Consider the following 27,502-nt stretch of genomic DNA (forward strand, 5'->3'; position numbering starts at 1 on the left):
TAGCATTTGCCTAAAACTAACCAGTGTAAATGTATATTGTATTAAGACTGTACACTAACTGTTCTCCAGATCATATTACTTTGGTTTGTACGATAGCAAGCATGTGGAATGCAAGGGAAGCTATGCCAGAAGTATCTGGCAGGCCCTTCGGAGGTATGTAGGTAGCGGACAAGGGCGTGCGCGTTGCTGTAATCTATTGTCTCGCTAATGATATGCCGTGATCCAATTTGTTATTCGGATTTTAAAGGTCGATACGTATTAAAGGGTTTCATCCAGTTGACAATGTAGGCACGGCGAAATTTCCCCGCTTGGCAAGATGGTGTATAAAGTAATTTTCTGAAACTATATAGAATTGCTCTGGCAGGCAAGCATGGTCGCGCGATAAATGATAAAACATCATCAGTTCATCATCAGTTTTATCATTTATCGCGCGGTCATGCTTGCCTGCCTGATTTTGCCATTGGTTATTTTCACAACGAGAAGAGAAAAAATAGCATAAGTGTATAAGTAATCATAAGGTACCTACGCCTAAGACAACTTGAAAATAAACTCTAAAATTTGAGTATAAAGTTAAATGATTCCCGTTTTGCATATAACAATGCCACAGATACTACAAAATGTAAACCAGCTCTATTAAATGTTATTAATGTTGGTTCGAAACAATTTGATTTCCAAAGTTCCAGGTTTTGGTATTCCACATGAATGAAAAAGAAGAAATACACACAATACATTATACTCCTTTTTGCTGTGTACTTAACACAGCAAAAGGGAATGTACAAGTTTCTAATGGGGTGGATGTGACACCGTTTGAGTTGCAGGCGTCCATAGGTTACGGTGACCGTTTTACATCAGGCGGGCCGAATGCTTGTTTGCCACCGACGTAGTATTAAAAAAAAATGTTATGTTATTCATTGCGTGCATATGTATACTCTTCCACTGATTGCAGTGCACATTAACACATAATAAGCTATACTTATGTACGGATAGAAAACTGGTTAGTTAAATCTAATTCATAGCAGCACGAACTGAGGAATTTTAATCCGACAAATATACCGGAAAAAACCGCCCCTTATGCGCACACGCAAGGAAAATGATAGGAGTGGCGAGGAATTATACATAGCTAAGTGAAACATGTAGATATATTTACCCACTTTGTTTTGTTTCAGTTTTTATTTACTAGTTTACTCTATTTTAAATAGGAAGGCCCGATATCACTTTGAGTTGGTCCATAGGCGTTAACAATACCTATAGGCTTAGTTGCCTCAGGCAACTTGCCTGCCTTAGCAACCTCAAAGCTACACTGATTGCTTGTAATATATAATAGGCTTAGTGAAACTGAAAACAAAAGATAACTGCCCAAGTGGACCCCCAAACATCTGCTCAGTTTGTTAAGTTTCAAGTATTATCGGGTCTCCGTATTTGAAATTGATTATAACAACTGTTTTAACATAGCAATCGGTGGATCGGACAGTACGTCTGCAGATTGAGAATTTTCTGAATGATCGGTTATGCGGATTATATGATGTCTATAACTTATGCTACCGTGGTACTGCTCTGTGCCTTCAAGGATACATGAACCCATGACGGAAAAAGGGAAAGGCACACTTACTTCCAAACATTTATACGCTATTTGATCATTACTTATTTAGGTAATTATTAGATTTTGCTTTTGCCATTGATTTCTGCTATATTGCTCCTGAATATTTTATCGCCTAGGTGCTCTTTCACGTGACTGATGGTCACGTAAATACACGTAATCTTATGAAGTCACAAACCTCTGACTATTTAATTTGATTCATAAGATATAACATAGAGAAACCGACAAATGAGGGCAGAATTCATGCACCTAGGCAATACTTTCACACACATTGCCAATAGACATTTTTTTTTTAATTCTTTTACATTTATTTCATATTCCTGCCTGTCTGCCTGTGAGCCTGTGTGGTGACGGGTTAAGAATTTCACCACCCCCTTTCTTCCCGTGGGTGTCGTAGAAGGCGACTATGGGATATGGGTTAAATTGTGGCGTAGGCGAGAGGCTGGCAACCTGTCACTGCAATGTCACAGTTTCGTTTTCGTTCAACCCCTTATTTGCCAAGAGTGGCACTGAAGCTTTAGTAGTTTCATGTGTTCTGCCTACCCCTTTATGGGATACAGGCGTGATTGTATGTATGTATGTATGTATGTTATTTCATATTCGAAAACATACAAACCATCATCCATCATCAGCACAGGCTTCGTCAAACGCGTAGGCACAAAATATCATCCGCAACAAACTTCGTCCAAACTACATCACTCGATCCACCACAGGCTTCGTCAAAAGTGTACATGATAAAATCCGCAACAAGCTTTGTTTGTTTATTAAATTATAAACCTTTTGATTTCTGCCTTAAAATGCATTATACAAGTGTCTTAAGACTAAAATATTTGAAGCAATTGGAGCAACTCTCTAATTAGATCTCTACTCTGTTCCAATATATTAAGTAGCTATATTATGTAGACGTAGATAACTAGAGGTATAACATCGATGTCGAGGATGCTGTATAGATAAGGGCTGATAAGAGTCAGACTGCACGGGGTTAATCTTCTCCCAATCTTAATACATACTTATATAAAAGAAGAAACTGACTGACTAACATATCAACGCACAGCTGAAACCGCTGGTCCTAGAGATTCCAAATTTGGCACGTAGGTTCTTTATACGGTGTAGAGGAGCACTAATTAAGGATGTTTCTAAATTCACTTCCTAAGTCGGTGAAATGGGGGTCCACATTTCAACGTTTGAATAAGATTACTTTTAGCATGCGAGCGAAGCCGCGGGAAACAGCTAGTTTGAATATAAACAAGCAATCAGCCATAATTAAGTTATGAAGCTAGGAGAATAATAGTCATCAAATTTATTAAGAGAATGCAGACTGTCGGGTAATGAAAAAACATTTACGACAGTGGTGCGCAAAGTACGGCCCGCGGGCCATGTCCGCGAAGGGATTGTATCCGCCTGCCACTAGTCAGATTGGCCAGGTAGTAAAACTGCATTTTGGTGTAAATCTGGCCCCCCTCTAAAATTCCTTCATATATTTTGGTCCCCAATGAAAAAAGTTTACCCACTGATCCAGGACATATCCCTAGGCGGGCAAAAGAAATAGAAGATGCAATTATGATAAATGCTATTTACAAAGAAAATAGGAAATAAATATATGTACATATATAGTTTGATACATCAGATGAAATCAAAATAGTTATAGTTATTGCATTGTTAATATAGAGCTAGTTGAGAAGTTTATCTTATCGGTATACTAGCACAGAAGCGAGTGTGCGCAAGGGAAAACTAACCGTGTCAGGGTCAATATTAGTACTTAATCTGTAGGCTGATCTCAATGAAGTTTACTTATTATTTTATACGATTCACATACTTACATAAATAGACAAACTCACGCCTGCATTCCGAAATGAGGTAGGCAGAGCACATGAAACTGCTCAAGTTTCAGTCCCTCTTTTTTTAAAGTTTGAATAGGTAGACGTTTGACCACGATCACACCTGATGGTAAATGATGATGCGGTCTAGCAAAGGGTTTATGCAAAGGAAAGGATCGTAAAGACAGGTGGCCACTTGGCCAGCCCATTGCCTACGCCACAATGGAACCCATATCATATCCCACAGTCGACTTCTAGGACACCCGTATGAAAGGGAGTGCATTAAATTGGTGTTCAGTTGGTGTGTGGGATGTATGAAATTAATTCATAGAAAGGTTTAGCAGCTTGTGGCCATAAGCCTAATTACACAAGATGGTTTCATAAGACTGTCATTTTTTAAATCGTTGCAATTTAGCGCATTAAAGTAGGAAAAATCTTACAACATTGCACCAATCCGTTTCGGTTTTCTTATTTGTCAAGTAAACTTTTGTTCCCAAGTAGTGTGGCCCTAGAGTTTTATAAATAACAAGAAAATGGTGCGGCATTTTGGAGAGTTTTCTTTTAGCCGAAAGTTTTCAAATATCAAGAATAATCGGAGATCGCGAAGAGAACGCGAAGTCATAAAGATAATTTGGAGGGCGCAACAACATACATGCAATTTTAGGTACGATTGGAATAATTAATAAAATTATATACTGGTCAGGTTCCACTTGTACAGTTGAAAGTCAAAATAACAGCTTTCAGATCTCAAGAAAGGGAGATGAAAAGTTTGAAGAGTGCCGCGAAGTCTTAGGCAGTTTCGCGGCCACATCTCGGAAGCCTCAAGGTCGGCAGCTGCAACAGCTGGATCGATCGGCAGCCCCGCGTATCCATGGCGACCTGCAGCCGTGACCTGCAGCGGGAAGGGGGAGGGAGGGCTGCATCGAGCGGCCCGGCTGCAGCGAGCAGTTATTTCGGTGCAGCTGAATGGCCGCAGTCGTTCGACGCGCCTCGGCCAGCGCGCACGCCCGCACTCTGCTCCGCCACGTCACCTGTTGCACGGTGAAACTCGTGGAAAACTCTTTTTCTCGCAAACGGACGCGTACTTTCACCGTTCACATTCCGCGCGCCATAACCAGTTTTCTCGTGTCATACGGAGTGCTCGGGACTTTGGTAACGCTTCGTCTCGAATTTCCCAGGGCTCGGAGTTGCCATGACGACGCGAGACCTAGATCCGCCCTAGGCCCCCCGCGACCTTCGCCCCCGCACCCCTCACCTGAGCCTAGGTGTCGGCAATCGATGTTGTGATAATTGGTTTCATTGTTCCGACTTAATTTACCGCGGCTGCTAACTATTTATGATATGGCAATTAATGTATAGATTTCTAGTGTTTGAAAGACAAAGTGACACCTTAGAGCATTTGATTGGCATTCCTTGTAATAAAAAAAACAAATGGAATATCAAAGGAATTTGTGAGTATATATAATATACCTAAGAAGTAACTCCATAGACAAAGCAAAAGTCTTAACAGCTACAGCAGTTATCAAAAGACCAGCCGAGTTTATGACCAATAAAAATATTTCCTTCCTCAGTGCAATTTTTCAATTTTATAGCAATTAAAACACTATTGTTATTATTAAAACTATGCCACATCTTTAAATAATCGTAATTTAGAGGCGAGGTGAGATATTGCAGCTGGCAAGCAGCCAGGGATGCAGTGCCGAAGGTCATCCGGGGGGTGGAGGGGGGGTTAATAAAGGGGGGGACTAACGCGCAGGTGCATCCTGGACCTCTGGTCCCGGCGAGACCTAGTTAGTCAGTTCCGAGTACTTTAACCGTTGTGATGGATGGAGATGAAAGCGGGCCCGGAAAATAGTGTTTGAAGTTTTCGTGAAAATTATAGACGTTTGATTTTGTCGGTTCGGGTAAATGCATTCGTGGCTAAACGTTACTTAATATACATAAAGGTATCGGAAATCGGTGGTTTAGAATTGTTAGTTTACCTTAGTAGTGCGTTAAGTCGTTAATATTATCTTTACGTTCGTGATGCACCAAAAATAAAATATTTAAGGAAATTTTACCAAATTATGTAGGTAAAATAACATCGACGAAGCCTATTATCTCGGCTATGGTCTCGAAATAATATAACATATATATTTTAACTTTAAACATTAATACAGGGTGTATTTTAGTTACCTGCAATCATCGAATGTGAGTAAAATATGACCCATTTTACTTGATGACCTACTTTTAGGGGTCATCCCCAAAATGTCTCTTTCATACAAAATATCAACATCAAATCAGTTAATGTATGAAATAATCTTTTTTTTGAATTATTCTTGATTTCATTCCATAGTAAAACTATCTTGATTAAAATAAATACACGATTTTCTGGGCACGTAATTAAAATATTTAGACGTCTCTTTTACGAAATTCTCTCTCATATTTTTTTTATAATCTCTACATGACGTAATACACAACTCAGTAAAATTTTCCGGTTTTTTAATGATATCCACAATTCTTGGGTGATCAAGCCTCGAATTAGTAGGTATATTAAGAACCGAAGAACTTGTACTGTCTGTACCTTGCATACTCTTGATCTTTCGTCTTTGCGCTCGTGTCATCACATTTATAACTTGCTCATTCATTTGTTTCAAATCCTCTGACGTAATATTTATGCGAGACAGAGCGTCTGCCACGGAATTCTGAGAACCTTTTAAGTATTCAACTGTAAAGTTATACTCCTCCAATTGTAAACGGAACTTTAATAACCTACTGGTAGGGTCTCTCATAGTAAACAAATACACTAGTGGTCGGTGGTCCGTTTGTACTTTAAACTTTCTACCATATAAATAAGGTCTAAAGTAGCGAATGCTCCATACTAACGCTAATAACTCTTTTTCAACTGTAGGGTAATTTAATTCTGCCTTGTTGAGACTTCGACTAGCGTAAGCGACTGGTCGACCATCACCGTTACACAAAACTGAACCTAAAGCTTTTCCTGACGCATCACATTGTAAAAGAAATTGGTTTTCCGCCGAAAAATTTGGATATTGCAGTACCGGTGGTTTAACTAGTGCAGATTTTAATGTTTGAAATGACTGTTCACACTCTTGGGTCCATATAAATGGTACATCTTTACAACACAATTTATTGAGTGGATAAGCTTTATCTGCGAAATTGACAATAAATTTACGATAGTAACTTGCAAATGCCACGAAACGTTTAACTTCGTCAGCTGTCTGAGGAGTCGGATAATTATTTAGAACTTTGGTTTTTTCGGGATCTGGCAAAATGCCCTTTTCTGAAACAACATGACCCAAATATAATATTTCTTTTCGTAAAAATTGACACTTGGCAGGGTTAAGCTTTAAATTTACTTTCCTTAATCTACTGAAAACGTCTAATAAATTTTGATTGTGTATGGCTAAACTTCTTCCGAAAACAACTAAATCATCCTGATATACCAAACACTGCTCATAATTGAGGCCTGACATGGCCACAGTCATCATGCGTGAAAAAGCGTTAGGTGAAGTTTTACAGCCTTGGGGAAGTCTGGTCATTTGGTATTGATTTTTACTTGTTTGAAATGCTGTGAGTGGTCGGCTTGATTTATCTAAATTTATTTGATAAAATCCTTGATATAAGTCTAGATGCGAAAAATATATAGAACCTGATAAGGAGTCTAAAACCTCAGTTATATTTGGAAGTGGGAATTTATCATCTTTAATTTGATTATTTAACTTTCTATAGTCGATGACCACGCGCCATTTCTTTTGTTTTGAAGCATCTAACTTTTTAGGAACCAATAATAACGGACTCGACCACGCACTTCTTGCCTCTTCAATTATTCCATCATCTAGCATTCCTTTAATTTGCCTATCAATTTCAGCCTTTTGCGAGTGTGGCAATCTGTAAGGTTTGACATAAACTGGTGAACTACCCGGTTTTAATTCTATCGTCTGGTTGTAAAGCATTGTAGTGGTTAATTTATCGCCCGGTAGGAAAAAGACATCCGGATATTTTGCGCATATATTCTCAATTGATTTCTGTTCCTCTTCGTTTAATTTACTCAAATCTAATGCAGAAAACAACGATTTTACCCTTTCGGCGTTCATAGTTGGCTTGCTAAATTCACAAATAAAGAAATCACTCAATCTACTCTTATTAATTGTGAAACGGCTTAAATTTACGTCACTATCCCTTGTGTTTAATATTTTAATGGGTATTTTACCTTGAATCGGTTTGACTATAGCACTCGCAACGTATATTCCGTCGCATAATTCCTGACTATTTACTACAAAATCCTCCGTAATACTAGTATCCATGTAATGTATGATTTCACTACGCGCGGGTATAGTAAGGTAACTATTTACCATTTCTGATGAGCTTCTAAAATCTATGTTAACTACTTGTCCGTGTCGTGATAATAGTCGTAACGTGTTTGTTTCAAAATTAATATTTGCTTTATGCTTTCCAAAGAAATCCTGCCCTAAAATACCATCCGCGTTACATGATAAATTTTTAAAAACAAAAAATGAATGTTCGAATTCGCAACCGTTGTAATTTAATTTCAATATAACATATCCGTTAGATGTGACTTGTCCGCCTATGCCTGTGACATATATTTTCTTATCATGGAACGGAATGTCCCAATTTTGTATAATTTCATACTTTATCGCGCACAAAGATGCTCCCGTATCCAATAACCAGTTATAAGCGGTTTTTCCTATATTTAAGGTTGCTCTATTTAAATCATTGCACGTGTAAATGACATCAGTCTCGAAAAAATGATTCAGCGATTCCGTATTTGGTGCACTCGGGTGTTGACCGGTCGAGCCATTCTCGCTGTGCGATATCACGTGCAGGCTGCCACGAGCGTTGACCCCTCGGGCACGGGACCCGAAATACGAACCCCCTCGTGCCGGCCTGCCTCGTGATTTGTTTCCACGGCCACCTCCTCGCGAGTTTCCTTGCGCGGTTTGGGATTGAGCATATCGACCATAAGAAAACTGTCGCGGACCCCTTTGATTACGATAACGATGACCTCTGTGTGAGTTGTGAGCGAATCCTCTGTGGTACCTGTTAAAAGAGTTATGTGAGCGGTACATACCCATGATCTCCGGCTGGCTGGACGTTGTCGGTCTCGATACCTCTTCGTCCTGCGCTGCCTGTATCGCGTCCTTCAGGCTGCTGAAGTTACGCGCTGCAATGATAGTGCTGAGCCTTGGGTCCTTCAAACCATCTGTGAACTTTTTAATACACATTTTTTCGTTCAACGGCTTTAGCACATCATAACTCGCCGAATTACCTTCTGCCTGAGTTATAGTTAACTCGGAAAAAAGTTTTTCTATCTCGGATCCATACTGATCTATACTACGCCAACCCTGACTTATATTCTGAAGCCGGGAATGGATTGCTGTAAAAGACTTTTTAGGTAAAAGTGAGTTACGTAAATCACTTATAAGTTGCTCTACGGTCAAATAAGTAGCTGAAACACGCAGTTTCGCACTTTCAGATAACCTTCCTTTTAACACAAATGTAATAAGCGACTTTTTGCCTATCTCGTTCAACATACCCGAATACATATCAACAGCATCGATCAATCTCTTTGTTGTTTCCTCAGTACCATCCATGAGAGGTATAAGACTACAAGCTGACTTTAAATCGAACTCCATGGTGTCACATTCACTATATTCGCTATCGCTACTTGTATTCGTATTTTCCTTTACCTCAGGCTTTGAACATAATTCTAAAATTTCTTTATGCAGAGTAGTAATTTTAATGTACAAATTATTGGTCTCCTCGATAACTCCTGAGTTTACGTCCTTTAACAGGGAAAATTGGGAGATAATATTGTTACACCTATTTATAATAGCATTCACTTTTGACAGTTGATTTTTTGTTATGTTACCCTCAAACCTTGATTTCCCTTTTTTAACTAAATATTTTTTTATGACAATTAACTCGTTGTAACATTTCAATAATTCATCTGCCATCACAAAATTATATCTAAGTACCTAATTTAATACATACCTATTTTAACTTACATTGACGTCACATTATTGTCCTTAACTTACTTCACGCGAAATGATTGTTCACAGTATCACTTACTCGTAGTAATAGTTCATTTACTGTCCGTTGAAACACTGGCACCAAAAAAAAAAAAAACGAAACGCACATTACACAATTTCCGTTAACACTTCAATCAAACACTTATCGGAGCCGTACGAGCAGCACGCTGCAGCTCAGCTAGAGCGACCTCCTGGCGCATCCATTTTTTGTAGGTTTTCTTACACCTTCTGTACAGGGCGTAGCCTCCTCCGATGACGATTATGGCTTGACCTCTAATCACATCGTACATATGATTCGTATAAGTTATTGAAGGTAACTTTTACATCCTGTATATTGTTTTGTTTATAAAACGTCTAATAAAATTCTGAAATTTGTTTTACATCCTGTATATTCTTTTGTTTTTAAAAACGTCTAATAAAATAAAACTAAAATTTGCTCTAACGACACTCATTAGTAGTGAAATGTCATTTGCTTACATTGATATCTAATCAAATAAATTAGGAACAGTTGTGAACCAAACCACATTGCCCCTTGCTGATAGCGGACAACGATTATTAATAATTAATATAAGTATATTAAATACTAACTATTCCGGGTTACTTGCATGATATAGGTATAGGTACACTGAGAGAAAATACAACCAGTTTTCATGTTCGTTCAACAAGTTTTTTGGTTAAAATAGCGCCTACGTGCTCTTTGGTTCAACCAACAAGCTACTTGTCATTTGAATTGGCAATATATTTGAATCAACAAGTCGATTTTATAAAAACAACCTGACACATATTGTTTTAAACATACGTTTGGCTGATTCAAACGGATAAACCGCAACAAGTCGAACTTGTTAAATTCACAATGCAAATTTCTCTCAGTGTACCTACTTGTTATTTATAGAATACGTATATGAAACTAAAAATAATGCTGTGTTCGAGTAATTCAGAGGTTTGAAAACCGTCGGATTTTAAAAAATTACAGATGATTGAGAAAAGTTACCCTAAAACACCTTGTGTGCAAACAGTTACGCAAAACGGCAAAGAAGCGATATTGCGGTGCATTCGAATTTTTGAATACTAAAACTCTGTTGAAGTCTTCAAAAAGTTTGAATATGATCTATTAATATGACACCAATCTATATTACATTATAATACCTAATGTTAGTTTTAAATTAAAAAAGTCAATTAGAAAATTTAATACAAAATCTGAAATAAAGTTAATTCAAAATAAGTACATATGTATATATAAGGGTAACGGCGTCAAATGATTGAAAAATTGACTACTAAAATATTATTTACTAATAAATAAAATAATAAATAATAACTTAAGAATGAAAATAAATAAAGGAAATAAATATTGGGGACACCTTACACCGATCAACTTAGCCCCAAACTAAGCAAAAAGCTTGTACTATGGATGTTAAAGTGACGATATACACAACTTAAATAGATAAATACATACTTATATACATAGAAAACATCCATGACTCAGGAACAAATATCTGTGCTCATCACACAAATAAATGCCCTTACCGGGATTCGAACCCAGGACCCCGGCTCAGCAGGCAGGCTCACTACCGACTGAGCCAGACCGGTCGTTAACAAATTAGGTAACATCTTATGTGCCAATTAAAAAAAACTAAGTACTTTAGGAGAGGAAACGGTCAATGATACAATAGTTATTTGTTATACAAGGGGGCAAAGTTGTATTTTAACGCCGAGTGTGGAATTGAAAAACGAGCAAGTGAAAGGATTCTATAGTTGAACCACGAGCGAAGCGAGTGGTTCGAGAATAGAATCCTGAACTTGCGAGGTTTTTTAACACACGAGAAGTAAAATACATTTGCACTCGAGTGTAACACAAAACTTTTCCCCTCACTATAGCGAGGAAACTACAACGCAAAAAATGCGTTTATCACTGCTTCCAGTAGTTCCACAGGTGGGAAATCATCTTTATTACTACATTCACCTACTTTTATCAATTTTAAAGCAGTTAATTTGACTTTATTCAAGGTCAAATTACTTTACCCACTAGTGGATAAAATGCGTTTTTACCCGCTGGTATTAAGACGATACGGTAGGGGTCAATTCTCCATACAAACGCTCTCGACTATTTCCTCCCTGGTTTTTGAAGATAGAACAATGATTTCTTCAACACAGATTGTTATTATTTTTATCTGTGTCGGACCGTTTTGATTTTTTTGATATTCTGCTTTTTAAAGACTCTAGAGCCAATCAAAAATTTCCAAAAACGGCCTTTTTCATTGTGGCGCAAAAAAAGGTGTGATACTGAAGATTGGTAACAATTAACCAAAAAAACTAAACGGTCCGACATAGATTATTTCATTGTTATTCAGATTCTCAAATTTCGTTCCGGTTGATTAAGTTTTGAAGGAGGAAAGAGTCGAGAGCGGAACAACGATTTTAAAGATTTTTTTGAAATATCTTTTGACTGAGTTGTTCTTAATGGACAATTTTTTTTCGATAAATCTAGTTAATAACACTGGTATATTTAACTAAAATTCCCAAGTTGAAAGGGGGGCTCCTTTCCATTTTAGCATTTTCGCTACCGTATCCTCTTAAAGGACAAAACACGTGTTTCCGAGCTAGTGAGGGGAAAAATTGTAATTTATGTACGAACAGCCTGCTTCCTCTTAATCTACAAATGACCCATAAATTTTCTGACCGACAGCCGGACTATGGACCCTAGCTTTATGGGCCTCGATTGAAAGGGCCCTTATGGTTGTTAACTAGACCACTAAAATTCTATTTCATCCGGCAATATAAAACCGACTCAATACTATATTTATTATCAATCACGTTTTTCCCGCGGCTTCACTCGCGTTAAATTCGATAATTGCGGACTGCTTACAAACTTCCACCCCCATTTTAGGGAAGTGGGGCTTAGAAAGAGACAAAAAGTAGCCTATGTCACTCTCCATCCCTTCAACAAAAAGGAGTGTACAAGTTTCTAATGGGTCGGCAACGCGCACGTGACACCCCTTGAGTTGCGGGCATCCATAGGTTGCGGTGACCGCTTTCCATCAGGCGGGCCGTATACCTGTTTGCCACCGACGTGGTATTAAAAAAAAAAACTATCTCAACTTAAAAAAATCGTTGCTCCATTTTGCCGTGAAAGTCGGGCAAACAAACAGACACACACCTTCCCATTTATAATATTAGTATGGAAGTATGGATTTGGATATCAATATTTTATTTGATATGTGCCATTATCTGGGTAAAGGCACCTTGTTGTCGATGGCGCTTACGGCGTTATGTTCGATATTCTTGTACATTTAAGACGCCGCGGGACGTAAGCGCCATCGATAATAAGGTCCCTTTACCCAGATAACGTCACATATTATGTTCTATTTACCGAGTAATTGCATGTAAACAATTACAACCTGTATAATTATCTGAGCAAACCTATTTGGTCGACTGGACACAAGTGAGCGAATATCTGACTTAAAGTTATCAATGTGATCGAAAACCGTAAATATGTCAATTGGAAGCGGAAGATATCGATCAGCTTTATAAGGCCGGTTGTCTGTCCGTTTGTCTCATATTTACGTACTTAAGAGAGCGAGATGGACAATGAATGTCATATGAGAAGTCGAACGTTGCAAATGTTGAAGACTTGGACAATTCATATTAGATATCTTTTATCTATAATATAGTTTTAGGGGTTAGACTAATTAATGCTAGGATTTCCACTTACAATTATTAAAAAATAAATTATTTAGATTGTAGAAAAACTATTGGAGCACAGTTGGACAATTCAAAACTGAACATGATAGATTTTTTGATAGCAAGTCGCGATTTGATAAGATTGTAAACAAATTGTACATGTATTTATCTCTCTTTTAAAAAATAAAAAAATATTGTTTTCAGTCATAATAGTAGGTATTTAGATACATACTAGATATTACGTAAAAAAGAAATACATAATACAACTGCCAAGAGTGGCACTGAAGCTTTAGTAGTTTCATTATGTATGTATGTATAATACAACTTTTGCCACGTCATAAAACTAAACGAAGAACCATATGGGTAAGCGAAAACGTCTCAACAATTATAATAACTCAGTCACCGTCACCAACTTACAAAGTCGTACTACAATGCGTATTATTTGATTTGTATACATTTTTGATATTCATGAATTATTTATAATATAATAAAAGTAATTTTTAGAAATAAGTTTTATTTTTGACATGCATGAAATTTAATGTAATTACCTAATTACTTTTAATTTAATATGTAAGTTTGTTTTGGTTAAGTACTGTAAACTTACGTATTTGAATAAATAAATTAAATTAAATTAAAAGCTATTGAACCCAGCAAAACTCAAAACATAAAAATCGCACCGCCAGCTGTTCGCACAAGATTGCGCCATACGTTAAGTCCGCACCACACGCCCCAACTTTCGCCGCGAGACCATTGACCGTGGCTGGCTTTCTAAATGTCGTAACGTAGCGATTGGCCATTGTAATTCACGACACGGCACGCGATGCGATTACCTTCTTTTTTGTAACATTTTTGCAAATTTGAAAGTTTTCGTTGCCTACGTTTGTATTAAGCGTGTTTATTTACATTGACAATATGGTTAGGGAGCTGACCATATTGTCCAGACATTTGCCTGGTACAAAAAATTCTTAACGCTTGAGACAACTTTATTTTTTAAAATTTTGGGATACTGAAGATCAGTATCCTCTCATTTGAAATAAAAGTAATCCAGCCAGAATTACTATCCACCAGTATTTAAATAAAATTAACGTAAAAATGGAAGGTGAAGGTGACATTTAGATATTCGGATTCAAGCCCCTAAAAGAAGCCTTACAGTGCAGATTTTCTGGCACATAAGCGCTTTAGCGTCAATGTAACCTAAATTTATCAGGCCAAGATAGTTCGTTGCTCGAATGTGCATAACTTTCAAGAACATTGCTGCAAATTCTAGCCTAGTTTAGGCTTCGACCTGACCCTGACCGTAAGTCCTAGGTCGCATAGACGTCCTTGGGCGCCCTGCCAGCGGCCGGGAGCGTTCGGGATATTGCTGTTACCACCGATAATCGAACTAACCATAACCAAATCTATCGTGCGCGTACCAAACATATCCAAGCATACATTCTCTAATTCAAAGCTACATATTTCACTTCACCGTTAAATTTGTGAAAGGTTAAGCCAAAAGTACATAGTATTGCGATAGTTTAACGCATGACAGCTAGCCTTGAGTTGTTATGTAGGTGCTAAGACAGTAGATCACGCGTGAGCCCAGGAGTCCGAAAATACACCTTGCGAGCGAGCAAATAACACCTAAGGTTTTTAGGTCGATGCATTACGGTACTAATTAATTGTTAGTTTATTTCGAGACCGAGCCAAACGGTTAACAGGCAAATCCGTCCGGTTATTTATGTGTTTGTGGGGCTCGGTTACGCGCAGGATTGACAGGATCCAGCGCCACAATAGGTAACGCGAATTGTTCAGTGATGCATTCCTATTGGTGATCAAATCATTCAATAACTTTGGTCACTACGCTCTAAAGTATCCTAAACTTTTTCGGTGCAGCGCTCTCGTATGTTAAGGCAGAATATATGGACCCTCGTTAATTTGTTTACTGGTTATGCCTTTACTTTAATTCTTTGTAGGTTGGAATTTAACATTGCTAATTGTTGAGTCATGATTAGGAATCCCTGCAGTTTTCCTCCCGTGATGCGTCGAGGGTTTCGTCCATGTGACGTTGAGGTTGACTCAGTTTAGCTCGTGGCATTAGACGGGCACGTGAGTCACTCGGCCTTGGGCATTCGAAGCGAACGCGGAGCCGCGAAACGTTAAAATATTATTTATTAGTTCACCTCCCGACGGTGACAGCAACGAGGCCGACTATTTTTCAAATGAAAGATTCTTCTCATCAAGTTTTGTAAACAGATTATTTATAACTTCACCCAATTACATTTTATAGACTTATCTCAATGCGAGTCGATTTCTTAGTTGAACCTGAGACTAACTTTTCACCGATATATTCGCGTGTCGTATGAGTTGGCTGACAAAATGGAACATCTATTTCTAGATCGAGGCCCGCGGCGACAATATCGCGTTTAAAATCGACACTACTCTTTAAGGGCTCTTAGAAAGCTAAAGGAACCGCGCGATATCGATCATTGTTTACTACGTTTACTATAAGTAGGGATTAGTTAAATGTTATGCAAATTTATACCACAAGTTTCCGCTAACGCGTCTTCAGAATGTAAACACGTGCGGAACACGTGGAAAGCGCAAACAAATCCGCATTGTTCCGAATCAAATAGAAGCTTACTAAAATATAGCGTAGGTAAACATAGCAGAGTGCGGGCCCGACCGGCCCAGTTCGCCAGTTCACGATGCATCGCATGCGTCCGTCGCGATATCGCGCGATCACACACGCGTACACGCTCTCCACAAAGTGGAACGTGGATGCGCTAAGGATGAAAGCGAGCTCGGCGAAAGTGATATGCGTGAAATCAGCCGTGGAGGGAGCAGAGAAGGTGGGCATTGCGTCAACGGAGCGGCCCCGTTGGCGCGCGTATTTCGAGCCTTGCTGCACCGAACGCTTTGCGAAACCCCGTGTTATGCAAGGCGCGCCGGTGCCAACTCGCCGGAAGGAAAAGTGGAACGGAGCGCGCAGTGGTCCCGCCGCGCGCGACGCCTCTACACGCGCAGCAGTGAAGTGCCCAGTGTACCTACCGTGTCAGTGCTTCTAGAACGTTGGAATTGAGTGTTGCGCAAACGCCCACTATGGGATTATTTTAAACTAGATAATTACGTGTACTGCACTATGCATCATGTGCAACCTACATACAATCATACATGCATGCTTATTCTAACTGTCATATATTCCTCGCTTATTAAATCTGCTTGAAACACAAGTCCCTTTTTTAAATGTCACACACGTGTAGTGAGATAATGTTCCGCGGTAACGCAACCGTGAATTTGACAGGGCTTTCATTTTAGTGACCGGCCTCGACCACGTCACTAGCATGAAACTTTCAAATTATCATCGCGTTTTGTAATTGTAATATGCCAGCCGAAAGGGAAAGTACGCGCCGGACCGTGCCTTCCTAACGTTTAAAGTCATGTTTCATTCATAAATTTAAAATTGACCATATTCAACTACCCAAGGACAGCTAATGGCTAATATGGGACTGAGGTTCAAATAGTAGGTATCTACATATTTTACTGCCAGTATACAACAGAACCATTAAGGCTATACTAAAAGACTGTATACTGCTGTGTGTATACTGCTAAAAACCAAATTTATAAAACCATTTAATTTCTATCATTTTTACATTACCTACTATGTTAATGTGTCTGAAACGCATACAGATTCGCAAAGTTCTCCTCTCAGTGAGTTTTTAATAACTATTCATAAAAACTATAAGATTTAAGCATGTGTTTTATAAGCAATAGTAACACACAGCTTATCTAGTTAACCATTACTTGTGCCACTTTCCTGTTCACGTGATCACTTTCCTGTCCACGTGATCACTTTCCTGTCCACGTGATCACTTTCGATTCGTGACATAACCTGAGTCCCATAGTCCATTCGTGAACATGTTATTTATTATCACATTTTTGATGCATTCGTAATTCAAACACGTTTAGAGAAAAAGATAAGTTTAGTACTTACGTAATTATTTAAAATCATTAACAAATTATTGATAACAAACTATAATCGTACAATAAATATAAGACTGGAATTCTAACAATTAAGACCTACGCTCTTTGACTACCTAAATATACTACCTAATAATTCAAACTACGTAAATTGATTGAATATTAACAACAAAAGTATTCAAATTATCATTCGTACCCAATGTCATCTACAAATCTACTACCTAGGGGACATTGCTCCCCTAAACAAGTCAGACGACGAGACACCTCGATGAAAAATCAACAATGCTCAAAACTAGCAAAAAATAATACTATAAAAATAAAACCGTTTAACTATTTTATTACTCGTAATATTCTAATCTCAATGCGACGGTCAAAACCGTGACAACATATCTCTTATCACGTCGCCATAAGGTCGACATGCACTCAGTTGCAGTGCATTACGTCAACTGCATTCGCGATCGTAGGCGGTCTGTGTCGCCCAATAGCTTATCGGAACGCCTATAACCTAACATCTATTGGGACTAAATACTTGAACGGTGCAACTTTTCCTATCTTGGGTAATTTTGACCGGAGAAAATTATCCCAAACATGAGCTGAAAATTTACTACGAAATGTCTTTAATCTGAAGAATATCGTTTTAGAACCTGATTTCTAATTACCAATTAGTTCGGCTTGCTATAGATAGAAATTTACTTATTGCATGTTTGTTGTTTGCTAGTATTATTTGCTTTAAATAGGCAAGTCGTCGTTAGAATACTTTAGTTCCCATAAGGTGAAAAAAATCTAAATTAACATCTAATATTGAGGTTATGAAGTACACAGACTTTGAAGAGACAAAGACTAAGAAAAAAGACAAAAGTAATGAAAACAGATTAGCATTATAAGGTTATGCTTTCAAACAAAAGTATTTTCTGGGCGCAACATAAACAATGAAGTTTTAAATTGAGTTGATTAGGCTCGATCAAAGTAGAGATAAAAATTTCATTCATTATGTGAACGTAGTAAAATCACTATTATGATAAAACTGCGTTTTTCGTTGCTTACCAAAACAAAATTACACCATTGCCCCATAATCTAATTGTGTGAAAATAACTAAATAAATTTTGTAACCCATTTTACACAACAATTGTAATCGCGCTACCAAAAATACCAAAAACCGGAAACATAAACCTCGGAAACAGAGTTTCTATGCATCCGATCATATTTAGTTGTAGCAATATCGTAGATATTATATCGACAAAGACCATACGATATAGTGCATAACGATTTTCCATTATGAAAAGCGACTGGAGAATATCAAATGACATACACGTTCCGAAAAATTCATTGGTACGAGCCGGGTTCGAACACATCACTACATCATGCTTGCAATTTTATCACTTATCAACGTGGACAAGACATCTGTCTCTCACTGACGTACTTGTCGAAACGTGACGGATGCGTAGATAAGTGATAAAATTTGAAACATCATAGGCCTGCTGTACAATAGGAGCAAATCTATAGCATACCAGTCCACAACCGCAGTGTATGTAATCTAGCACTAGTCGGATGGAGGGCTATGTCAGTCACTGCGCAGCACAAGGCCGCTGGATGACCTACTTGCGATCACCTTTGTTTCACATTCCTGCCAGGCTTAACTCAACCCTATCAACACTTGACTAACATTTAATATAATTTCGTTAGCGTTGTTTCATCATAGAATACCCTTAAGCATCTCCCGTCTCCATCATCAGATCACCAAGTCATCATAATACTGCATGGTCATCCGATTTACATAGTTATGCAAAGTTTCAGCTTAATCGGAATTCGGGAACTGGGTCAAACTTAGCTTCTAAATTTTTGTCGATATCCCTTAGGTACAAAATGGTTAGGTATTTAAAATTGTTCACAGTCACATCGCTAACTGTATTTTATCTCCAATATTAAACAGTAACGCTGATTTATTCTTTAAAACTGAACTCTAAAGTAGTAAAAAATTTTCCATTTTTCACGGTTGTTTGGGCTCATTGAGATATCAGGTTCATCAATCTTAAATGATTTTAATTGTGGCTTCCGATGTTGCCATAGCATGATAAATGTAGTATATGATCGAAAAGGCTTAAAAGCCTTAGAAACGTACACTTTGTTTGGCTTTTAAGACTAGGATAGGATAAACTAGTGTGGCCACTGCGTGTTACTCAAATTATTGTAATGACCCAAATACACATAATTTGAGCTGAATTACAATCCGTTCTGAACTAGTAGGTTTTTGTTTTTGATAGAGCAATGTAGTTTAAATTTAAAGTAAGCGCAATGATCGCAAAAGATACCTATTTTGATACTTGTAAAATGCCACACAAAAACCCAACCCAACCTTAAAGCAAGAGTTCCTAACCTAAATTCATAGACCAATAGGCCATAATATAGTCCATTTCAAACATTCTACAGATTATTATCTAAATCCACTTTGACATTTTGGTCTCAATATGCAATGTCCGTTGCAAAACTACGAGTCGTAAATAGAAGTTGCTCTCAGGTGTGCATAGTGGAAATACCTACCCGGAATTATGTATTTACACATACATACACACATACATTGTAGAAGTTACACGTGCAAGGTACTGAACCATTGCCAGCGTAATTGAATGTCAGTATACATAAGTGGATGTGTGATGAGTTGATGACAAGTTCATTAAGAACACAAATCGTAGAAATGAAATGAAATGAAATATTTATTTTTCAAGTAGGCATATTACAATGCGCATATGAACGTCAAATAAAGCTACGCCGGCTCTAACCCTACGCCTCAGCCTCGAGAAGATTTCAGTCCCCCCTCAGTTGGGTGGGGGGTATCCACTATGGGACCGGCAAGAAACTCGGCGGGCAACTTCTTTTCAAAACATTACATCTTATAATTAACATGCATTAAATAACAAGATACAATTTAACATGCAAAAGTATTCATCAAAGAATATGAACAGACTAGGTACTCTATGGAAATTAATTTCAATAAATTATATTATTGCTTAATAATACGTCGTTCTTCTTCAGAGAAAACATATCAAATTGTCACAGAAGAAAAAGATAATATGAATCTCAATATCATTAAATATGTAATTTACCTACACAACATAAAATATAAAATATTTGATGTGCTTTCTTATCTGAACTGTGTCCTCTATACATAATACAATTATTTTAATTGCTATTCGTTTTTTGTAGTTTCTGGTTCGGGCCATGCATGTTTGTCTGTCAAATAGTCCTCGACTCTGTAATAAGCCTTTAACTTTAGACTTAAATATGGACTTGAAATTCAGAATGCGAATTAGAATTGGCTTAAACAATTATTTTTGTAACAAACGGTCACCATCCCGTTTGTCTTATTAGGTTTTCAAAGACATATAGCAAAGTTAAGGTAATCTGAAACTGAAAATCTGATGTCTATAGAAAAGACGCGAACGAGTTTACTAATAATTGAAGACGACCATCACAAATCGAAAAAGATTTAAAAACCAACAGCCAAACTTTATGCATCCACATGTGACAACAATTCAGGGCAACTTTGCCCGCATTACATACATAACAAATATTTCTAAACATCGCTTACTACGCATATAAAGTGCATTCGGTCTTAACAATCTGCACACAGCTGTACCTTGATCTGTGTTCGTTTATTGACTATACTCGATGATGACATGAGCTAATTTGCCGTAGTTACGTATTTATAGCTATATATATGTATGTATGTGTGTGTGTGTGTGTGCTATCTAGCTACATTAGCTATAGTAATGACCGAGTCTTCATTATGATCTCAGATGGCCATTTTAAACGTTTTCCCTGTATTGTCTTCACAGCGCTCTGTTCCGATAATATATAACTTTGTTATTGAATATACCTATAAAATAATATTCGGTAAAGAAAACTTTGAAAACCGGTTAAACCTAAAATTAGCGAACCATAAAAAAGTCTTGTGTCCATAAAAGAATTCTGTATCCATAAAAAACACAGTGAAAAAATATGTGCATATTGCCAAGTTAAGTGTTATTTATTGACATCTGGAAAATCTTGACATGAAAGCAGTGATCGCTTACCATCAGGCGACCTGCCTGCTCTTTTGCATCCTATAGGTAGCATATAATCATACTTTAGAAACGCACTGCTGCAACTTGCCGAGGCATCTTGCTTACGGTAGTAGTGCTTCTAGTTTAGTAGACATGGCAGGATGGTCCTTATGGTTAATTTGCCATCTTTCATCAGATTTTTTTGTCTTTCTTTCATATTTTGATCAGAATAATTGTTGGGATTTCTGATGAATAAGTTGTTTTTAAGTCCTTATTACATTTGAAACATATAGACCCTTTAGTGAAAAGTAATATTTGCCATTTTTAGAAAATAACCAGCCTTCAACGTTACCCAAAACAACTTCATTAAACATCTATACCCTGCAGTAAATTTTATACGATGTTTACTTAATATGCTCATAAACATTTTCCCCTGAGAACTGAGAAAGGTCAGTAGCATGAAAAGTATTATTTAAATAATTGAGAGTAATCTTAGTCAAATCATCGCACAATTTACAGAAGCACAATACTACATATAAATGAGCATTGAAAAAACCGGCCAAGAGCGTGTCGGGCCACGCTCAGGGTTCCGTAGTTTTTCGTATTTTTCTCAAAAACTACTGAACCTATCAAATTCAAAACAATTTTCCTAGAAAGTCTTTATAAATTTCTACTTTTGTGATTTTTTTCATATTTTTTAAACATATGGTTCAAAAGTTAGAGGGGGGGGGACGCACTTTTTTTTCCTTTAGGAGCGATTATTTTCGAAAATATTAATATTATCAAAAAACGATTTTAGTAAACCCTTATTCATTTTTAAATACCTATCCAACAATATATCACACGTTGGGGTTGGAATGAAAAAAAAATATCAGCCCCCACTTTACATGTAGGGGGGGTACCCTAATAAAACATTTTTTTCCATTTTTTATTTTTGCACTTTGTTGGCGTGATTGATATACACATTGGTACCAAATTTCAGCTTTCTAGTGCTTACGGTTACTGAGATTATCCGCGGACGGACGGACGGACGGACGGACAGACAGACATGGCGAAACTATAAGGGTTCCTAGTTGACTACGGAACCCTAAAAAGAAAGGTTTATTATTACGTATTATTTAAATGTCTCCTTTCTCTCACTTTCGTTCTGAATATTTTAAACGTGGGCGATGTGAGACATGACGTGAGAAATGTTTGTTTTGTACAAAACACACGGTATTTTTACACGATGCGGTAGGCATTTTATTAGAAAAAATATGTTTACTAGGTTTGTATATAAATAAAAGATTCTTAAAACTCTAATTATATATCTAGTCTAGAGGTTCAAGGTTCAAATCATTGAGAAAAAAATGTAATCTTAATTTTCATTAAAAAAAAAAAGTATAATGAATATGGACTGATGAATTAAAAAGAGATATCACCGAGGAAATATGTATTAAATAAAATTATACTTATTTATAACGAAAGTGCCACACGCTAATTATCCCACCATGACTACAAATCGATTAAAAAACTACTAATAATAGATATTGCAATAAAGACAATTAATAATATCGCAAATATAATTCCAATGCTTTCCACGTTATCTTCGGCCTTGTCATTCAAGAAGTGACACTCTGATGCACTAGGAATTACTTATTAGCTTCCTTAATGACTGCACGAGTCTATTGCGCGGTGTTACACAACACATACCTACCTACTTATGCATATTAATGTGAGGGCCATACCACAGTATAAGAATATTAACTCTTCTAACAATCCTACTCCATATACTTCGCGGCGTATGTTTGTAAGAAAAGTTATTAGTGGTCTTAGGGTTTCACCAAATCTATTAACGCGGAATCGGCTCTAGCTGACCAAAAATCGCTCATCAGTATGAAGACACTTACGTTACGCGTCATCGTCGTTGAACGCAGCCGAGCGACGCATGTTCATACTGCCGAGCCCCTTGGGGGGACCCTTATTACTGTGACTATACTAACGCATGCTCATATCTAACACGCTTACTAACAAAAACCCACTCACTACAAACATAGATAACGTAGACAAGACAGTGAAAACGGCAAAGACGTTCCGTAGTGCAAAGACTTAGTGATGCGCCACAGCGTTCGTGAATCGATATCGACGTTTTCGCCCCGGGGGTCGTCCCAGGAGTGCGTTTGCACAGCGCGCGACAAGTTTGCGTTTTGGCAAAGTTGAAATTGTAAATGCACTATCTGGTACGACACCCCGGGGCGGTATGCCACGCTTCTGACCTGCCAATCGGAATCTCAACGCTATGTTACGAACTTTTAAGTGATATTATTTTATTTATCTTCCATTTCTATTATGTTTACTCGTATGTGACTCTTTATTATGTTATTATTATTGTTTAATTTAAGCCTGACCATTTTATTTACATATATGCCACTAGAACAATTTGCAATTTTGCTTATTTTTATTTGAAAAGTAAATTAACTGTTTTGTTATTGATGTACCTATTTGTGTTTAGATTTTGTAAAGTATACTTCAATATTTGAACTATATTTTCCATTTCTTCTATTTATGCTTATTGTTATTTATTTTGTACGAATTGTTTTTTGTTGGTGTTTTTATTACAGCTTTCTTCATATTTTTTTGTTTTATTTTAAGTCACTCAAACCCCTGTAGAGAACTCCTAATAAGGAGAAACCTCAGTATACCACAAAATACTTACAATTTTGTTAAAGTAACTCTCGTAAACGAGTCATTTTCATTCATTGATAAATAAAAACGAGCATAATCATGGCAGCCATTGTGTTGCTGGTTCCCTCGGTAGACTTTCGACAGAATTAATTATGGCGTCTCGGTTCTCTGGTAGTCCATTCAAATTGTTCATAATGGAGCATTTTCTAAAGAATATTGTAACAATGTTGATACTTCCACAAGTAGGTTAGCGTATTACTGCAGTTTAGCGCTATGGCGTGTACCAATGGCTGACTGGTCCTAATAGTTGATAAGCAATAAGTACCTTAGTACCTGAATTTCTGAAGGAATTTCAGATCTTTTCTGTAATTGGAAATCAGGTGCTACTGAGTTTCAGCTACACGCAGGTATAACAGAAGAGTGTTGAGAATATAATATAGGTATTGAAAGAAAATAATTATGATAAGTTGAAAAACTAGTACCTAAAACGAATGAACCAGTGTAGCGGCATAATAAATTAATCATTGTTACCAATCTTAATAAAATATACAGAGTTTAAAAACACCTAGAATAAAATGTAAAATGGAATATCTATCAAGTATTTAATGCAAAGTGGTAATACTAATACTTAATGCAGTCTTATCTCTAATTACCATTCATAACTTCGCCTTTTGACACAACGAAGGAGGAAATTTACTCAATTAATAAATGTAAATTACTTGGCACTTGCTTTAATAAGCAGCTAATTAAATAGATATTTACTTTATAATGGTCATTCATTAACTATTTACGTAACATTCTCACACACGAAATGAATTACAAAATTAACTAATTAAGGCAATGTCAATTATTTAAAATAGGCCCTTATAAAAATCTTTGCCTTCATTAACATTAGATAAGATACACATAATTATTTCATAAATACAAGTAGTCTGAGACTTTCAGTACAACTACCAGCACAATTCGAACAAGCCCACAAGATACACAGCGATACAATAGGTACCGATCTGTGAGTGTCAAAATTTAAATTTATAGTTATAAACTTACTTAGGTACTATAAGCTGCAAAAGTGCATGAATAAATTATGAATGAATTCATTGATAAATTCACCTTCCACTTTTGCAGCTGATAGTACTTTAAATCTGTATTGTACTGTTGGGACATCTTACGACATACATATATTTAGATCTCCTAAAGTAACTTTTTCCTATAGTTTTTGATATTATGAACTTCATTGGTTTAAATAAAGTAGGTAAGTAGGAGTCACAGTTCCATGTAATGATGAAGAAATACCGGATATAAAAAATCAAGGTTATAAACAATTACAGATTCCTACGAATATGACTCTTACAGATTTCTACGAGGTGCATCATATCTTTTCTGGTGGGGAGTTTAAATCCTTTACCAATGTTTATATTTGATAATATAAAATTTCTGTACAACTACTTGCGAGGTGCCCAATTGTGGGCCAAAATGACTGTTCACATAAATGATTGGGTAAGGTAAGCTGCTGTGTAAGAAACTCCAGGGTGTATGCAAAAAATATCAATTTCCATCACAAATCGAACGTAGTAGATATAACATGGTAACGTTGAAGACATATTATCTGTTTTTGTGGTATCCGTTCTTTCCTTGAACATCGCTTTAAAAAAGCCACGAACGTGTCCACTCAAACAGCTGCCGGTGCTACAAAGAATAGGCATAAAATAATTACAGATAATTTTAACCGGCACGAGACGTTCCGTTCCATACCATTTAACCATCTGCCATTGGATTCTGAACCTAAAGGTGTTAAATATGTGGTTTGAAATAGTCAGGTGAACTATTCTCGGATGGCCTTGTGTCCGAAGCGATATAGCTCAAGACGCTGTAATAGAATTTAGCAAAGGATGTCATGCAGTACTTGCTCGTCTGGAACTCTGAGATGAGTGGGTATAGGTTACATGGTTTAAGGTCACTTGTTAGCTAGTTCTTTATTATATAGAATTATAGAACAACATAATTATCACCAAAAACTGATTTTTAACCCCCGACGCAAAAACGACGGGGTGTTATAAGTTTGACGTGTCTGTCTGTCTGTCTGTCTGTCTGTCTGTCTGTCTGTCTGTCTGTCTGTCTATGTGTGTGTCTGTCTGTGGCATCGTTGCTCCCGAATGGATGAACCGATTTAGATTTAGTTTTTTTTTGTCTGAAAGCTAAGTTACTCGGGAGTGTTCTTAGACATGTTTCATGAAAATCGGTATACTATGTCGCGGTCGGACGTTTTTCAAAATTTTTATTTTGTGGTTATCTCTTACAAGTTCCTAGAAAACTTTGCGAATAATAAGCACCAGTTTAAATTATCTTGATGTAAACGTAGTAGGTATTACTTTTTTCTGGTTTTAACCTACAATTGTTTAGAATTTAGTCGAGTAGGTAAACAATAAAATCACCCGCCGCTGAATATACAGCAATCGTGAAAAGGCTCATACTAAACCAATAGGTTCTATATTATTGGAACTATCTAAGTAACTGCATTGGTAACAAAATGCCATTCTTTAAAAAACTGCGTTAAAAAATACACAAACGTTTTACGTGACAGCTATTCTATATAATAAACATTCATAGAGACCAGTCGTAAAGAGATATGTTGTGGGTTGTGAGAACAAAACCGCTCGTTATTCCGCATTAATGACATTAAAGGATTCTATGCGAGCAGAGGTAATTTAAATAACAATAATCTAAACCTCAAGGCATGCGCGATATGACAGCAGCGCTGCGAATGATGATCGATAGGTACAATGTACCTATTACTATTATTTATATCGATATGTACCTGGTACATATCGATATAAATAATAGTACGCGTGCAACACTATTCCCGATGGACTTTACACGTTGAGTGCATGTTTATTTAATTGTTTATGTAATTAGGATTAATGGAAGTAACTAAGCAGGTCAGATGTTTAAAAGAAAGTATACACTGATTTAAAAACTTGATTCCAAAATTGCCAAATAACCAATTTCTCACTAAGGGCCGGTTGCATCAAACAGTCTGTAATCGTTAAAGCGTTCGTTAAATTTTATTGTATGGGAAATTCCATAGACGTCTGCTGTGTGACGATGATGTGTCTGTCAAATGTGGTTGATGCAACTGGCCCTAAGTATTTTTAACTCGGCTGGTTTTACATTATTTGTTGCAAATGTTCTATGATGGGAGGAAAAACTACAACTACATTATTCGCTGGCAAACTGAGTATACCAGAGTATAAAACCCAAATATGCCAGTGACCCATAAGGCGTCGACTGGATGGCAAATGTAGCAGCTGCCTTAACTGATGATTAGAATCGAACGAACCTAATTCTACAGAGCATTTGCGACGACGAAGTTTATAATAATGTAAAATTCATGTGTATTTTTCAAGCCGATGCAAAGTTAGCTTAGACGGATGTTAGTAAAGATATTTTGATTGACCTAAGATCAGATACGACACGGTGGAACAAAAAGCTAAACACCCTCTGACCTTAGATAGCGGTATAAATAAGTGTGGCACTAGGCTGGCCGAAGCCATATGTTGGCCTTGCATTATAATCCCATTTCACTCTAGGCTAGCCCATCAGAGAATAGATAATAGAAGCGTAGCGTTTCCATTAGTGTCTCACCTAAAACGATTTTGTTCTAGATTCGGTTAAAACGCAACCTTAAGATCATTT

General features: G+C 37.1%; 1 protein-coding gene across 4 annotated transcripts in view; it reads left to right on the top strand.

Annotated features, from left to right (window-relative positions):
* Window positions 1-27,502, top strand: part of LOC125232466 — a 107,741-nt gene that overhangs the window by 71,881 nt on the left and 8,358 nt on the right. The window lies entirely within an intron of this gene.

The sequence above is a fragment of the Leguminivora glycinivorella genome, chromosome 13 (genome assembly GCF_023078275.1).
Source record: "Leguminivora glycinivorella isolate SPB_JAAS2020 chromosome 13, LegGlyc_1.1, whole genome shotgun sequence".
Classification (NCBI taxonomy): domain Eukaryota; kingdom Metazoa; phylum Arthropoda; class Insecta; order Lepidoptera; family Tortricidae; genus Leguminivora; species Leguminivora glycinivorella.